At 46.2% G+C, this 18,458-nt stretch overlaps 1 long non-coding RNA gene across 1 annotated transcript; it reads left to right on the top strand.

Moving 5' to 3' along the window:
* Positions 1–16,786: 16,786 nt before the first annotated feature.
* LOC143781107 (uncharacterized) lies at positions 16,787–17,821 on the top strand. The gene is made up of 3 exons (XR_013216562.1): positions 16,787–17,348; positions 17,413–17,546; positions 17,737–17,821. It is a non-coding gene; the product is annotated as an uncharacterized LOC143781107 (long non-coding RNA).
* The last annotated feature ends 637 nt before the right edge of the window (positions 17,822–18,458 follow it).

The raw sequence follows: 18,458 nt of genomic DNA, 5'->3' as shown, positions 1-18,458 counted from the left end.
GACCTGCTGTGCAGGATCTCCGGCAGAGCGAGATTTCAGGGACAAAAATAATTTGCAATTATTTCGAAAATTCTGAAACCCAGATCTATTCCCCGAGAAAAATTCCGGCAAAGGAATTCTCGGCTCAGATACAGGTGCATGACAAACAAAATCTTGCAAATTTTGTACCTTCGTGGCGAGATTATTCAAACCTGCAGTTACACTCTGAAGATCCATTGCAAACAGGTGAACACAGAGCCATTCAAAGGAGAGAAAAAAAAAAAAAAAAAATTTCAGCAGACTACTTATTTCTCTCCTTTCTCAGCCAAGGATTTTAACCCTTTAGTGGGCCGGTCAAACTGTCATGATCTCAATGGCAAGAGATCATAGCATCAGCATATATAGGAACTAGCTCTTGGAAGATGGAAACTGAGCTGACCATGAACTAAACCTAACGCACAACTAGCAGTGGCCGGGTAGCATGCCTACGTTGATTCTAGATGCCCAGCACCAGCCGGAGGACTAAATAAAGCTAGCAGAGGAAAATATTAGTCCTAGCTCACCTCTAGAGAAATACCCCGAAAGGAGACAGAGGCCCCCCACATGTATTGGCGGTGAATCAAGATGAAATAACAAACGTAGTATGAAAATAGGTTTAGCAAATTTGAGGTCCACTTACTACATAGCAGAAGACAGAAAGGACACTTTCATGGTCAGCTAAAAACCCTATCAAAACACCATCCAGAAATTACTTTAAAACTCTGGCATTAACTCATAACACCAGAGTGGCAATTCCTGTTCACAAGAGCTTTCCAGACACAGTAACGAAACTACAGCTGTGAACTGGAACAAAAATGCAAAAACAAACATGGACAAGAGTCCAACTTATCTAGTAGTTGTCTAGGAGCAGGAACAAGCACAGAGAGGCTTCTGATAACATTGTTGACCGGCAAGCAACTAACAGAGCAGCAAGGTTATATAGCGACTCCCACATCTTGATGGGAACAGGTGAACAGAGAAGATGAAGACGCCAGTTCAATTCCACCAGTAGCCACCGGGGGAGCCCAGAATCCAAATTCACAACAGTACTCCAACTCACCCTCAACCAACACCGGAGCAGGAGGCTCAACGGAAGGCACAACCGGTACCTCATACCTGCGCAATAATGACCGATGAAAAACATTATGAATAGAAAAAGATGCAGGGAGGTCCAAACGGAAGGACACAGGGTTAAGAATCTCCAATATCTTGTACGGGCCGATGAACCGAGGCTTAAACTTAGGAGAAGAAACCCTCATAGGGACAAAACGAGAAGACAACCACACCAAGTCCCCAACACAAAGCCGAGGACCAACACGACGACGGCGGTTGGCAAAAAGCTGAGTCTTCTCCTGGGACAACTTCAAATTGTCCACTACCTGCCCCCAAATCTGATGCAACCTCTCCACCACAGCATCCACTCCAGGACAATCCGAAGATTCCACCTGACCGGAGGAAAATCGAGGATGAAACCCCGAATTACAGAAAAACGGGGACACCAAGGTGGCAGAGCTGGCCCGATTATTGAGGGCGAACTCCGCCAATGGCAAAAAAGCAACCCAATCATCCTGATCCGCAGACACAAAACACCTCAAATATGTCTCCAAGGTCTGATTAGTCCGCTCGGTCTGGCCATTAGTCTGAGGATGGAAAGCAGACGAAAAAGACAAATCTATGCCCATCCTAGCACAGAATGCCCGCCAAAATCTAGACACGAATTGGGTCCCTCTGTCAGAAACGATATTCTCCGGAATACCATGCAAACGAACAACATTTTGAAAAAACAGAGGAACCAACTCGGAAGAAGAAGGCAACTTAGGCAAGGGAACCAAATGGACCATCTTAGAGAAACGGTCACACACCACCCAGATGACAGACATCTTCTGAGAAACAGGCAGATCCGAAATAAAATCCATCGAGATGTGCGTCCAAGGCCTCTTCGGAATAGGCAAGGGCAACAACAATCCACTAGCCCAAGAACAACAAGGCTTGGCCCGAGCACAAACGTCACAAGACTGCACAAAGCCTCGCACATCTCGTGACAGGGAAGGCCACCAGAAGGACCTTGCCACCAAATCCCTGGTACCAAAGATTCCAGGATGACCTGCCAACGCAGAAGAATGAACCTCAGAGATGACTCTACTGGTCCAATCATCAGGAACAAACAGTCTACCAGGTGGGCAACGATCCGGTCTATCCGCCTGAAACTCCTGCAAGGCCCGCCGCAGGTCTGGAGAAACGGCAGACATAGGTGCATGAACAACAAAATCTTGCAAATTTTGTACCTTCGTGGCGAGATTATTCAAACCTGTAGCTACACTCTGAAGATCCATTTCAAACAGGTGAACACAGAGCCATTCAAGGATTAGAAGGAGAGAAAGAGAGGAAGGCTGCAGTATAGGCAGACTAGCAAGTGATTCAATTATGAACACACTCAGAACTAGAGGATAAAAAAAAAAAAAAAAAATTTCAGCAGACTTCTTTTTTCTCTCCTTTCTCAGCCAATAATTTAACCCTTTTGGGCCGGTCAAACTGTCATGATTCTCAATGGCGAGAGAACATAGCCCAGTATATATAAGAACTAGCTCTTGGAAGATGGAATCTAAACTGACCATGAACTAAACCTGCCGCACAATTAACAGTGGCCGGGTAGCGTGCCTACGTTTTATCCCTAGACGCCCAGCGCCAGCCGGAGGACTAACTAATCCTAGCAGAGGAAAATACAGTCCTGGCTCACCTCTAGAGAAATTTCCCCAAAAGGCAGACAGAGGCCCCCACACATATTGGCGGTGATTTTAGATGAAATGACAAACGCAGTATGAAAATAGGTTTAGCAAAATCGAGGTCCGCTTACTAGATAGCAGGAAGACAGAAAGGGCACTTTCATGGTCAGCTGAAAACCCTATCAAAACACCATCCAGAAATTACTTTAAGACTCTAGTATTAACTCATAACACCAGAGTGGCAATTTCAGATCACAAGAGCTTTCCAGACACAGTAACGAAACAGCAGCTGTGAACTGGAACAAAATGCAAAAACAAACAAGGACGAAAGTCCAACTTAGCTGGGAGTTGTCTAGTAGCAGGAACATGCAAAGAAAGGCTTCTGATTACATTGTTGACCGGCATGAAACTGACAGAGGAGCAAGGTTATATAGAGACTCCCACATCCTGATGGGAACAGGTGAACAGAGAGGATGATGCACACAAGTTCAATTCCACCAGTGGCCACCGGGGGAGCCCAGAATCCAATTTCACAACATAGAACTCTTATAAATTATGTTTTGCCATTGCATACCCCTGTTTGCATCTTCCTCATCCACTTCATTCCTTGCCTTCCAATAAATCTACCCTTTGTTGTTTGCACCTCATCTTGTGTACAGTAGTCTTCCTGCACCGTGATGGTCCCCCGGCCATCACATCATCACTAAAGAATTTGAACTCAGATTCCCAAAGATGTGATAAATCACAGTTAATTTATGCTATAAGGGGGAGGGGGGCAATCACTTTGTCACACAGGGCCCTGTAGGTTTGGATTTATTTTTTCCTTAACCCCTTAAGCCCCAAGGGTGGTTTGCATGTTAATGACCGGGCCAATTTTTACAATTCTGACCACTGTCCCTTTATGAGGTTATAACTCTGGAACGCTTCAATGGATCTTGGAGATTCTGACACTGTTTTCTCAAGACATATTGTACTTCATGATAGTGCTAAATTTTCTTTAATATAATGTACGTTTATTTGTAAAAGGGAAGCTTAGAAGGGAAGGAGCGCCGTTTGAATTTTCACTGCAAAATTGACTGGAATTGAGATGGGACACCATGTTGCGTTTGGAGAGCCCCTGATGTGCCTAAACAATGAAACCCCGCACAAGTGACACCATTTTGGAAAGTAGACCCCTGAAGGAACTTATCTACATGTGTGGTGAGCACTTTGACCCACCAAGTGCTTCACAGAAGTTTATAATGCAGAGCCGTCAAAATAAAAAATCATATTTTTTCACAAATATGATCTTTTCGCCCCCAATTTTTTATTTTTCCAAGTGTAAGAGAAGAAATTGGACCCCAAAAGTTGTTGTGCCATTTATCCAGAGTATGCCGATACCCCATATGTGGGGGTAAACCACTGTTTGGGTGCATGGCAGAGCTCAGAAGGGAAGAAGCGCCATTTGACTTTTCAATGCAAAATTGACTGGAATTGAGATGGGACACCATGTCACGTTTGGAGAGCCCCTGATGTGCCTAAACATTGAAACCCCCCACAAGTGACACCATTTTGGAAAGTAGACCCCCTAAGGAACTTATCTAGATGTGTTTTGACAGCTTTGAACCCCCAAGTGTTTCACTACAGTTTATAACGCAGAGCTGTGAAAATAAAAAATAATTTTTTTTCCACAAAAATTATTTTTTAGCCCCCTGTTTTGTATTTTTCCAAGGGTAACAGGAGAAATTGGACCCAAAAAGTTATTGTCTAATTTGTCCTGAGTACGCTGATACCCCATATATGGGGGGAATCACCGTTTGGGCGCATGGCAGAACTCGGAAGGGAAGGAGCGCCATTTGGAATGCAGACTTAGATGGATTGGTCTGCAGGCGTCACGTTGCATTTTCAGAGCCCCTGATGCACCTAAACAGTAGAAATCCCCCACATGTGACCCATATTGGAAACTAGACCCCAACGAACTTATGTAGCTGTGTTGTGAGAAAAATTAATTTTTTTCCCACAAAAATGTTTTTTTTAGCCCCCCAAATTTTTATTTTCCCAAGGGTAACAAGAGAAATTGGACCCCAATAGTTGTTGTCCAATTTGTCCTGAGTATGCTGATACCCCATATGTTGGGGTAAACCCCTGTTTTGGCGCACGGGAGAGCTCGGAAGGGAAGGAGCACTGTTTTACTTTTTCAACGCAGAATTGGCTGGAATTGAGATCGGATGCCATGTCGCGTTTGGAGAGCCCTGATGTGACTAAACAGTGGAAACCCCCAATTCTAACTGAAACCCTATCCCAAACACACCCCTAACCCTAATCCCAACCATAACCCTAACCACACCCCTAACCCTGACACACCCCTAACCCTAATCCCAAACGTAAATGTAATCCAAACCCTAACCTTAACTTAAGCCCCAACCCTAACTTTAGCCCCAACCCTAACCCTAACTTTAGCCCCAACCCTAACTGTAGCCCTAACCCCAACTTTAGCCCCAGCCCTAACTTTAGCCCCAGCCCTAACCCTAACTTTAGCCCCAACCCTAACTGTAGCCCGAACCCTAACTGTAGCCCTAACCCTAGCCCCAACCCTAGACCCAACCCTAACCCTAGCCCCACCCCTAACCGCAACCCTTGCCCCAACCCTAGCCTTAACCCTAGCCATAACCCTAGCCCCAACCCTAACCCTAGCCCCAACCCTAACCCTAACTCTAGCCCTAATGGGAAAATGGAAATAAATACATTTTTTTAATTTTTTTATGTTTCCGTAACTAAGGGGGTGATGAAGGGGGGTTTGATTTTCTTTTATAGTAGGTTTTTTAGCAGATTTTTATGATTGGCAGCTGTCACACACTAAAAGACGCTTTTTATTGCAAAAAATATTTTTTGCGTTACCACATTTTGAGACCTATAATTTTTCCATATTTTGGTCCACAGAATCATGTGAGGTCTTGTTTTTTGTGGGACGAGTTGACGTTTTTATTGGTTCCATTATTGGGCATGTGACTTTTTTGATCCCTTTTTATTCCGATTTTTGTGAGGCAGAATGACCAAAAATCAGCTGTTCATGAATTTATTTTTTTTTGGGGGGGGGCGTTTATACCGTTCCACGTTTGGTAAAATGGATGAAGCAGTTTTATTCTTCAGGTCAGTACGATTAGAGCGATGCCTCATTTACATAATTTTTTTATGTTTTGGAGCTTCTATACGATAAAAACTATTTTATAGAAAAAATTATTATTTTTGCATTGCTTTATTCTGAGGACAATAACTTTTATATTTCTTTGCTGATGATGCTGTATGTCGGCTCATTTTTTGCGGAACAAGATGACGTTTTCAGCGGTACCATGGTTATTTATATCCATTTTTTTGATCGCGTGTTATTCCACTTTCTGTTCGGCAGTATGATAATAAAGCATTGTTTTTTGCCTCGTTTTTTTTTTTTTTAACGGTGTTCACCGAAGGGGTTAACTAGTGGGCCAGTTTTATAGGTCGGGTCGATACGGACGCGGCGATACTAAATATGTGTACTTTTATTGTTTTTTTCTATTTAGATAAAGAAATGTATTTATGGGAACAATATTTTTTTTTTCTCTTTATTTATAATTTTTTTTTTTTTCTTTACACATTTAAAAAATTTTTTTTTTTTTACTTTTTTACTTTGTCCCAGGGGGGACATCACTGTATAGTGACAGATCGCTGATCTGACCCTTTGCAGAGCACTGTGTCAGATCAGCGATCTGACGTACCCTGCTCCTGGCTTACCAGCGCTTTCTCTGAGCAGGCACTTGGTAAGCCACCTCGCTGCAGGACCAGGAAGTAGCTCCACAGCCATTTTGGATCCAGGGCCTGCAGGGAGGAGACGCTCAGTACAAGGTGAGCACATCGCCTTGTACCGATCGTCTCAGGGAAGCGCGCAGGGAGCCCCCTCCCTGCGCAATGCTTCCCTGTACTGCCGGAACACTGCGATCATGGTTGATCGCAGTGTGCCGGGGGTTAAAAACCATGACCGCTCCGGGCACATAGTACCGGATGTCAGCTGCGATAGTCAGCTGACACCCGGCCGCGATCGGCCGCGCTCCCCCCGGGAGCGCAGCCGATCGCATATGAAGTACTATCCCGTCACTGGGAATTAAGTCCCAGGTCACCTTGACGGGATAGTACGTCATATGGGATTTAGGCCATGTGCACACGTTGCGGATTTCTTGCAGAAATTTCCTGAAGAAAACCGGAAATTTTCTGCAAGAAATCCGCATTTTTTTTTTGCGGTTTTTTTCCGTTTTTTTCGCGTTTTTTTAGCATTCTGCAAGCGTAATTAGCTTGCAGAATGCTAAAGTTTTCCAAGCGATCTGTAGCATCGCTTGGAAAACTGACTGACAAGTTGGTCACACTTGTCAAACATAGCGTTTGACAAGTGTGACCAACTTTTTACTATAGATGCAGCTTATGCAGCATCTATAGTAAAAGATAGAATGTTTAAAAATAATAAAAAAAATAAAAAAATGCTTATACTCACCCAGACATCTCATCAGCGGCGTCCGTTCGTCTTCCTATAGCTGGTCTGTGCGCACAGGGCCTTCCGTGACGTCACGGTCACGTGAGCGGTCACATGACCGCTCACGACCAATCACAGGACAGTGACGTCATCGGCAAGGTCCTTCGCCGCACATCAGCTACAGGAACCGAACGGCAGCGTGCAGCGGTGAGGCGGGAACACTGCGCGGGACATCGAGGGTGAGTATAGGACTATTTTTCATTTTATTTCTTATTTTTTGACCACTTTTATGGTGCCCAGTGCGTGGAGGAGAGTCTCCTCTCCTCCACCCTGGGTACCAACCGCACATAATCTGCTTACTTCCCGCATGGTGTGCACAGCCCTGTGCGGGAAGTAAGCAGATCAATGGACTCCTAGGTGTGCGGAATCCCTGCAATTCCGCATTTTTAATGAACATGTTGCTTTTTTTTCCGCTATGCGATTTTTTCGCGGAAAAAATCGCAACATTTGCACAAAAAATGCGGAATACACTGTAAATAATAGGAGGCATATGTTAGCGTTTTTTTCGCGTTTTTATCACGTTTTTATAGCGAAAAAACGCGAAAAAAACGCTAAAAATCCTGAACGTGTGCACATGGCCTAAGGGGTTAATAATAAATACCTTCATTTAGAAATTGTATGTTGTGTTTACTTGTGTTATCTTTGTCTAATATTTACATTTGTTTGGTGATTGGGAACATTTAAGTGCAAACATGCAAAAGAATAGGAAATCAGGACGGGGTAAACACTTTTTCACACAACTGTACATGTCTACAGAGTGTGTTTTTTTTTACATTTCAGGAATGCACAGTTTACAGGGAACAATATGTGTCAATACATTAATAGAATCATTTTTATCTTGCTTACGGTGAAACCTTTAAGGAACCAAGAATTGCTGAACACAATCTACCTCCAAACTGAACTTTTACAGCCTGGATTTCACCAACTGGGAGCTTTCGAAAACATTTTGTTTCATAACATAACACAGGAAGTGTAGTAAGAGATAGTATGAAGTGACTACATTGACTTTTTCCATGCCGCAGTATGGTACATGTGTACCAATAAATTAAGGGGAAACCTCTGTGTGCCTCTACAGTATATTAAAGGCATCTAGATATACAGTATCAGCTAACATATTTTTTTGGAAAATGGATTATGGCCCTAAAAACTCATGAAACTATACAGAGTGATAACACGCCATCTGCACAAATATATCATAAAGGGGCATCCCCAGGGAAAACAAACAGTGTGTACTATACACACTGTTAGGATTCAGCTGTGGTGGTCTGCTTGAATGGTCGTCACTAGTGTTGAGCATTCCGATACTGCAAATATCGGGTATCAGCCGATATTCGCTGTATCGGAATTCCGATACCGAGTTCCGATATTTTTGTGATATCGGAAATCAGAATCGGAAGTTCCTATAAGTTCCCAGGTGTGTGCGGTGCGTATGGTTTCCAGGGTCTGGAGGAGAGGAGACTCTCCTTCAGGCCCTGGGATCCATATTCATGTAAAAAATAAAGAATAAAAATAAAAAATATGGATATACTCACCCCTCCGACAGAACCTGGACCTCAGCGGTGCAACCGGCAGCCTCCGTTCCTAAGAATGCAGTGAGTGTTGGACCTGCGATGACGTTGCGGCTTGTGTTTGGTCACGTGAGCGGTCACATGAGCAGTCACGCGACCAATCACAAGCCGCGACATCATCGAAGGTCCTTCACTCTGCATTCTTAGGAACAGAGGCAGACGCTTGCAGCGGTGACAGCCAGGGCTCGTCCGAGGGTGAGTATATCCATATTTTTTATTTTTATTCTTTATTTTTTACATGAATATGGATCCCAGGGCCTGAAGGAGAGTTTCCTCTCCTTCAGACCCTGGGAACCATCCAGGATCACTTCAGATATTTGTGTCCCATTGACTTGTATTGGTATCGGGTATCGGTATCGGCGATATCCGATATTTTTTGGATATCGGCCGATCCAATCCGATACCGATACTTTCAAATATCGGAAGGTATCGCTCAACACTAGTCGTCACATGACTGTGATTTGAGCATGTGACTAGCTTCTCATCAGTCAGCGCAGTATGCTCTTCGTGAACTTGCAGTCACATAAATGACTGTTGGAAATGGTCATCAATGTTTTACTGAGAAAAGCAGATGAGAATCTAGGTGATGGCCGCTTGAATCAACTAACAAAGCTGACTAATAGCACTGTGTACATTATGTGTAAGGAGGTTGCTTTCCCTGCTCCTTACCTGGAACCACTTAGTCAGACAGCTGGGTTGTCGGGGGGGAAGACTTTCTGCCCTGGACAGAAGGGACCAGGTGACTGCTGGGGGCAGAGAGGAAGAGAGGGGGTGTGGTCAGAAAAGAGCGGGAGAGCAGAGCGCACAAGACAGAGGGGACAGCGGGCAAGACAGAGGGGACAGCGCACTAGACAGAGAGCAGGCTGCAGCACCGCGCTCCCCGAAAGGGAGTGCTCCCCGTGAGGGCACTGAGGCTGAGATACCAGCAGTAGTGGAGGCTGGATGTGAGAGTGTGGACTTGGAAGCCTCCGTAATCAGAGAAGACGTATCCCCTGACAGTGACCTGAGCGCGCAGCCCCGGTGACCGCAGTGATAAGCCAGGACCCCTGAGTGTGACAAATATATCAGGCAGAAAGCCTGCCAGCCTGATATACAGAGACTCCCAGCAGAGTGGCTGAGTTACTTCCTTCTTTCAGCTTCACTGGAAGAAAAGACTTAACCCTGGAGTCTCCAGTTCCCAGGAGACAGAGGAGAGACTTCAGGATCTCAAGCGCTGCTGGTGACTGTACCCACATTATAATTAGGACCCTCCAGTCAGGACCTCCCTGGACTGATAAGTTACAAGAACACTCGTTAACCCTTTTGATTCTGCTTAACTGTTTACTGTTTGATTTATCTCTATTAACCCCCTGTTTACTCCCTGCGAAGAGAATCTTACTCCTGTTAATAAATTCCCCTCAACAGTTGGTCTGTCTGTTCCGTGGTGACATACTCAACCCTGCACTCTATTACACTTGGCGTAGTCGGCAGGATGTCACACGGTAGCGCGGAAGGGGCAGACCAAGCAGTTGAGGGAGGCCCCAGGTCTAGCATCTCCCTGGGAGCCATGTTAGTTAACCTGCCAAAATTCTCGGGGAGCGATGTCATGTTGTGGAGTTGGACGGAGCGCATCCAAGGGATGATGCGGATGCATCCTATGACACGGGCTCTGCAGGTGGAAATAGCTGTGATGGCCCTAGAGGGGGATGCACGGGACACTGTTATGCTCAGACCCCCTCAGGCGAGAGATACCCTGGACAAAGTATTACGTACTGTATACTTGAGGAGACACAAGGGGATCCCACTGACGTAGGGGAGTTGCACATGCGACTGTTCCACTGGGTACAAAGAGAGGGGGAGACCGTGATGCAATATATGAATACCCTGCAGGAGCTTCATACTGCCATTATATGGAAGGACGGCGTAGGTGTTGGGTCAATTGACGTTGTGCTGCGAGACCAACTGGTGACAGGCTTGCAAGATGTGTTGAAGAAACAGGCCCTGCGAGAGTGCATGCACGTAAAGCCAGATATGACCTTCTCTGAGGTTGGGAGTGAGGCACGCACGCGCGAGCAAGAGCAAGGGGTGGTAGTGCCAGTGGGAAACATTTGGAGCGGGGAGGTAACAGCCCCTCGATGGGTAGAAGACTTGAAGAAGGAGGTTAAGCGAGTCCATGAGGAAGTAGCTGAATATAAGAAGACCCCTGCTGCAGAGTGCCACCCTCCGGTGCGAGAAAGAGAGACCGGCCCCCAAAGTGAGACTAGTGCCGCTCGGCGAAGAAGACTGCCTACATGCTACAACTGCGGAGCACCCAGTCAAAATGAAAAGGAGGCGATGTGGACCTGAGATTCCCAGCTGAAGATAAGAAGAATCTGGGAGGAGATTGAGAGTCTGGGGAAAGTCCTTACTGCCGTTTTGGGGACCAGCGGCATACCCCGAGGTAACATACGGAAGCCACCAGAAAGAGATAGAGGAGAGGTGCGCAGCATGAAGAAGGCTTCAGTGGTGGCCCCAGAGTGTAACTTTGTATCCTGGGGTGAAGAGCAACCGCAGATGAGAGATGTCCCCCGCCGAGGTCGACGATCCAGACTGAAGCGCCCTCCAGACAGACGCAGACGTGAGTGCTGTTCGTGCAAAAGGGTGTGACACATGTCCAGAAATTGCCCTACCCGGGAAGAGCGGTGGCAGAGATCCACTCACCCCTCTGAGGGTCCTGCTAACTGGAGGGAACGTCACCACTGGAGAGAATGGTACGGCAGGAAGAGAAGAGTTCCACCTTAGGCAAGACAGTACCACAATGTCGGACACCAAGGAGAGGTGGAGAAGGTGTCAAGCATCTCTGTTGGAATGACTGCGCTGTCCCGATACGTGAAGGCGAGCCTGGTGGAACTCCATCCTGGGTCTGAAGGTCTTGTCTGTGAGACTCAGCCCGCAGGAAAGAAAGGGACGTCCACTCGAGAAGACCACCGAAGTGCTTTACTACCTTGCCCAGCACAAGTTCCCGAAGAAGAAGAGAAAGTGCCAAGTGCTCCTGCAATGCTCGTTTTCGAGGTCCTCGTTGATGAGAAGGAGGAACCACTAATATCATCCCCTGAGGTGAAGAGTGTGCTGGCTGTCAGCTCACAAGAACCTGATCGGACAGAGGAAATGGAACAGCTGTGTGAGACGGGGCATGTGTCTGAGAAGCCCTGGGAAGTGATGCCCGCAGAGCCTGGCGCAGAAGACGAAGAATCCGCCTTGCATGGTCTTAATCCATCTGATTCTACTTTGGACAAGAATGCTCCTGTCAAAGAGAGGGGGAGCTATGGAGAAGAATTCCTTGTACTAGGCCCCCAAACTGAGGAGCCCGAGCAAGAAGCCCCTAGAGTTTCCGATGGTGACAAGGAAGAGGATGAATCATCTACGCAGACATCTGCTAGTGGCAAAGCTAAGAAGAAGAAGAAAAAGAAGAAGAGGCCAGCAGTTGTCGATGAAGCGGAGAAGGCTTATCTCAACCTAACCGATGAACAACTCCTAGACCATTTAGTTTGGCAGTATGTGAAAGAAGAAAGGCAGAAGGAGATTCGAGAATTGCAGTTATCTGACGCCCCTCAAAAGAACAAAGAGAAGCACGAAGAGCCCTCGCCTGTGGAATGGCGAGATTCAAGAGAGGGGGAATGTAAGGAGGTTGCTTTCCCTGCTCCTTACCTGGAACTACTTAGGCAGACAGCTGGGTTGTCAGGGGGAAGACTTTCTGCCCTGGACAGAAGGGACCAGGTGACTGCTGGGGGCAGAGAGGAAGAGAGGGGGGGTGTGGTCAGAAAAGAGCGGGAGAGCAGAGCGCGCGTGACAGAGGGGACAGAGCACCAGACAGAGAGCAGGCTGCAGCACCGCGCTCCCCGAAAGGGAGTGCTCCCCGTGAGGGCACTGAGGCTGAGATACCAGCCGTAGTGGAGGCTGGATGTGAGAGTGTGGACTTGGAAGCCTCCGTAGTCAGAGAAGACGTATCCCCTGACAGTGACCTGAGCGCGCAGCCCCGGTGACCACAGTGACAAGCCAGGACCCCTGAGTGTGACAAGTAAACTGCTCAGTGTGTGTAGCATTGCTACTGCAGAAAGCCTGCCAGCCTGATATACAGAGACTCCCAGCAGAGTGGCTGAGTTCTTTCAGCTTCACTGGAAGAAAAGACTTAACCCCGGAGTCTCCAGTTCCCAGGAGACAGAGGAGAGACTTCAGGATCTCAAGCGCTGCTGGTGACTGTACCCACATTGGAATTAGGACCCTCCAGTCAGGACCTCCCTGGACTGATAAGTTACAAGAACACTCGTTAACCCTTTTGATTCCGCTTAACTGTTTACTGTTTGATTTATCTCTATTAACCCCCTGTTTACTCCCTGCGAGGAGAATCTTACTCCTGTTAATAAATTCCCCTCAACAGTTGGTCTGTCTGTTCCATGGTGACATACTCAACCCTGCACTCTATTACATATGCACTTTAAGGGCTCTTTTCCATTTGTGAGAAACACGTCTGTGTCTCGCATGTGAAAACCAAGTTCTGGCACCGGCACTTGGGAGCGGAGCGTGCAGCTCCATGTGTTGCTATGCAGCCGCACGCTCCGCTCCCAAGTGCCGGTGCCAGAGCTTGGTTTTCACATGCGAGACACGGACGTGTTTCTCGCAAATGGAAAAGAGCCCTAAGGCTGGAGTCACACTTGCCGTATTTAAAAAAAAAAAATCAGTCCAATTTTGACGGCCGAGAATCGCACAAATGTTCCCGAACAGTGATCTGTATGTAATCTGTTTGCAATGCGAGGATGTGATTTCCTCGCATCTAGTAACAGTGTGACATCCGTATGCAATGGATTTTAACATGAGTTTTTACATGCAGCAGTTCTATGTAAAAGTTCATGTTAAAATCGCATTGTATACGGATGCCATATGGATGTCACACTGGTGGTCCGTGTGGTGTGCGAGTTTTTCTTGCACCCATAGACCTTCATTGGCGAGTCTCGGCCGATAGATGGTGCAAATCGCAGCATGCTGAGATTTCACTAGCACATATAATACGGCCGAGAGAAAAAAAAAAAACAGATTATGGGAGCTGCCTCATAGATGATTAACATTGGGCCGAGTGCTATGCGATTTTTTCTTGCATAGCACTCGTCCGTATTTCTCTCTAGTGTGACTCCGGCCTAAGGATTTAGCAAGCAGCACAGCTATGCGGTGGAAAATCCCATTAAGGCCTCATTCACATGTCTGGTGTATCCGGGTTTTTTACGGATATAACACATACCCACTATAATTTATGGTGCTAGTCATATGTCCGTGTTTTTCCAGTATCAAGATGTCAAGGGCCAATGTAAGTTTATGGTTCCGTGAAAAACACATACAGCACACGGATGACATTCACGTGCTGTCCATATTTAACATTGCAACGGATAGGAGACGTTTTCTAATTTACTTATCCATCTGTGAAAAATATTGATGACACTGATGGCAAAAATGGGCACATGGATGACACACTGATTCAACACCCTGATGACACTGGTACTGTGTTTAAACAAGAACTTGTGAATGAGGCTTAAAGTTGGCTTCAGACGGCAGATTTTTTTTTGTGCTCAGGGTGCGTAACAGAAAGAACACTGACTCAATGAAAACCGATAAGGACTCATTCAGATGTCCATGTTGCACGTACACGGTCTATCCTTGTTTTTTTAGATAGAGCACGTACCTATTATAGTCTATGAGGTTGTTCACATGTCCGCTTTTTTCTGGCAGCATGGATGAAATGTAAGGCCGGGGTCACTCGCACGAGTCTCTCGCATCAATACCCTCGGGACTGGAGCGTTCAGCTGCATAGAAATACATTCAGCCGCATGCTCCGGCAATAGTGCCCGGTATTGATGCGTGAGTTTCTCGCATCACACTCGCAAGTGTGATCCCGGCCTAACCAGACAAGTCTATGGGTCCATGAAAATACGGACAGCACACGGAGGGCATCCGATCTTTGTTTAGCATTGCAAGGGATAGAAGCAGTTTAGTCATATATTTATCCATACATGACACATGGATGCAAAACACCGGATTACTTACCGGTAATACTCTTTTATAGAGCCACGACAGCACCCACATGAGAGAGGGGATCCGCCCCTTAGGAACAGGAAACCCTATGGAGAGAATAAAAGGGGCGGTCCCCCTCGCTCCCACAGTTGGGTTACAGAGAATGAGAGGAACCGCCCACCAGTATTACTAGGCAATCCAATATCATTGTTTATCTTCAGTTAACATAAGTATAGCTAACTACAAGAACCATTCCCCCTTATCAGTGCTCTTAGGCAAAATAACTTATTAGGGAGGAAGTGAAGGGGTGCTGTCGTGGCTCTATAAAAGAGTATTACCGGTAAGTAATCCAGTGTTTTCTCTGCGCCACGACAGCACCCACATGAGAGACTTACAGAGATAGTCATTTGGGAGGGATCACCGTGTTAAGAACTGATCTACCGAAAGACAAGTCAGATGAGGAAGACAAGTCCAATCTATAGTGAGTATAGAAAGTAGTAGGAGAAGACCAGGTTGCGGCCTTACATATCAGTTCTATTGGAACCTCCGCTCTCTCAGCCCAGGATGAAGACATTGCCTGGGTAGAGTGTGCCTTTACAGTCTCAGGCGGGTTCTCCCCTTTTGCTGAATAGGCCAGGCAAATTGCGTCCCGAATCCATCAAGAAAGCGTGTTCTTCGTGACACTAGAACCTTTCTTATGGCCCTGGAAGGAAACAAAAAGAGCCCTGCTCTTCCTCCAGTGGCTAGTTCTGTCTAGGTAAGCTATTACGGCCCTTCTTACATCTAATGTATGGTATCTTTCCTCTTCCTGATTTGTGGGGTTACTATAGAAGGAAGGAAGGAAGATTTCTTGGGATCTGTGGAATTTGGTTCCTACTTTAGGTAAGTAAGAAGGGTCTGTTTTTAAAACAATCCTATCCTGGAATATTGACAGAAAAGGAGGATCTACCGATAATACCTTAATATCACCTACTCTTCTGGCTGATACTAAAGCAACAAGAAAAGCTGTTTTAAGGCTACGTTCACATTTGCGTTGTGCGCCGCAGCGTCGGCGCCGCAGCGCACAACGCAAACAAAAACGCAGCAAAACGCATGCACAACGCTGCGTTTTGCGCCGCATGCGTCGTTTTTTTCATTGAATTTGGACGCAGCAAAAATGCAACTTGCTGCGTCCTCTGCGCCCCGACGCGGGCGACGCAGCGACGCATGCGGCGCAAAACGCAAGTGCGCCGCATGTCCATGCGCCCCCATGTTAAATATAGGGGCGCATGACGCATGCGGCGCCGCTGCGGCGCCCGACGCTGCGGCGCCCGACGCTGCGGCGCTGGCCGCAAATGTGAACGTAGCCTAAGAGAAACATATTTTATGTGGGCCGAGTGTATTGGCTCGAATGGTTCCCCTGTTAGGTCCTCTAGAACTAGATTAAGATCCCATGGTGGTATGTGGGGAATCTGGATTGGTTCTGCCCTTTGGCATGCTGAGATGAACCGTGCTACCCATCTGTCTCCTGCAATATTGTGACTGTACAGAGCTCCTAGAGCAGAAACCTGCACTTTTAGTGTACTGACCGATAAGCCTAAGTCACGTCCTGTCTGGAGAAATTCTAAAATAGCAGAAATAGGAATTTCTCTTGGTATAGCTGCTGGGTAGAAAGTTAGAAATTTTTTCCATATTCTTACATATATGGTTGTTGTAGACCTCTTTCTACTGAGTAGAAAGGTATCAATCAATCTCTCTGAAAACCCCCTTAGTTTTAATAGTTGCCTTTCAAACACCAGGCTGTCAACCGTAGGCCCTTCACATGAGGGTGGTTGAAGGGACCCTGAGAGAGAAGGTCCTGAGTCTCTGGAAGGATCCATGGATCCGAGACAGACATGGCTCTGAGGCAGGAAAACCATGGTCTCTTGGGCCAGAATGGCTCTATTAGGGTACGTTCACACAGGACTTTTTTGCTGCTTTTTTTGCTGCTTTTTTATGCTAATTTTCAGCTGCTTTTTACAGTACCAGTAAAGCCTATGAGATTTCAGAAATCTCATGCACACACGTTGGTTTTTTGTTTGATCAGTTTTTTCTGCTTTGCTGCTTTTTTTGGACATAGGGCATGTCACTTCTTTCAGCGTTTTTGCTGCGTTTTTGCAGCGTTTTTTCACCCATTGACTTGAATGGGTGATGAAAAAAACGCTGCAAAAACGCTGAAAAAACGCATGTAGCATTATTTGCTGCTTTTTTTGTGCAGAAAATCATGGCCAGCAGGAAGGGATCTCACAGCCAAGAGCTTAGGGGTGTGGTTAGTGAGGTGTGAAGAGCCATTGTGAGCCATTGTGAGGTGTCCTGATAGTGATGTATTGTGAGGGAGTTTCTGGTAGTGAGGTGTGAAGAGCCATTGTGAGGTGTGAAGAGCCATTGTGAGGTGTCCTGATTGTGATCTATTGTGAGGGAGTTCCTGGTAGTGAGGTGTGAAGAGCCATTGTGAGCCATTGTGAGGTGTCCTGATAGTGATGTATTGTGAGGGAGCTTCTGGTAGTGAGGTGTGAAGAGCCATTGTGAGCCATTGTCAGGTGTGAAGAGCCATTGTGAGGTGTCCTGATTGTGATCTATTGTGAGGGAGTTTCTGGTAGTGAGGTGTTAGCCATGTCTTGGTATAGGAGGATGGGCATTAATGTTTCCCAACTAATCATGGAGGTAATATTTTTTTTAATTTGTGATATATCTATCTATCCGATTGTTTGCAATGGTACACTTTGCGATGCTCATGTGCTGTTATGTACATGTTCATGTGTTCTGCATGTGTATGTCTGTATCTTCCTTGTCATGAATGTTGGCTTCATTTCATCTTGCATTTGGTAATTACTTTTTCATTTATTTTTGCAAGGTGGAAACAATGCCTGTAATTTGGGATTTAGCTTGCCCAAACTACAGTGATCGTCAAAAAAAGGCCGATGCATGGCATGTAATTCGCTGTAAGGCCGGAGACACACTGGTGCGAGATACGGCCGAGTCTCGCTGGTTAAAAGCAAGCTGTGGCGCCGGCACTCCGGAGCGGAGCTGTGCAGCTCCATGTATTGCTATGCAGCTGCACGCTCCGCTCCGCAGTGCAGGTGCCACATTTTGCTTTTAACCGGCGAGACTCGGCCGTATCTCGCACCAGTGTGTCTCCGGCCTAAATTGTTCCCCCGCTGGGATGAAGGCGATGCTAAGCTCCACTGGGAGATTGGTAAATAAAAAACTTAACATATGTCCTTTTCTAACAAATTAAATGACCAGGTAGTAGGTAAATACTAGTGATGTGAACGTGCTCTGATAACGTGTTATGTGAGCGTGCTTGAGTACTAACTGAGTGTCTTTGGTGTAGTCATCAAACATGTTTGATTCACCATAAACCACAAAAAAAACGCATGAAAAAACGCACCAAAAACGCACCAAAAACGCACCAAAAACGCACCTATAAGCAGCTGAAAATTAGCATTAAAAAAAGCAGCAAAAAAAAGCAGCAAAAAAGTCCTGTGTGAACGTACCCTTAGAATTATGTTTGTTTTTTCTTCTCTTATCTTCCTGATTACAGTCGGAAGGAGTATTAATGGAGGAAAGGCGTAA

Source organism: Ranitomeya variabilis, chromosome 6, assembly GCF_051348905.1.
Source record: "Ranitomeya variabilis isolate aRanVar5 chromosome 6, aRanVar5.hap1, whole genome shotgun sequence".
Classification (NCBI taxonomy): Eukaryota; Metazoa; Chordata; class Amphibia; order Anura; family Dendrobatidae; genus Ranitomeya; species Ranitomeya variabilis.
This window is presented reverse-complemented; position numbering and strand designations above follow the sequence as displayed.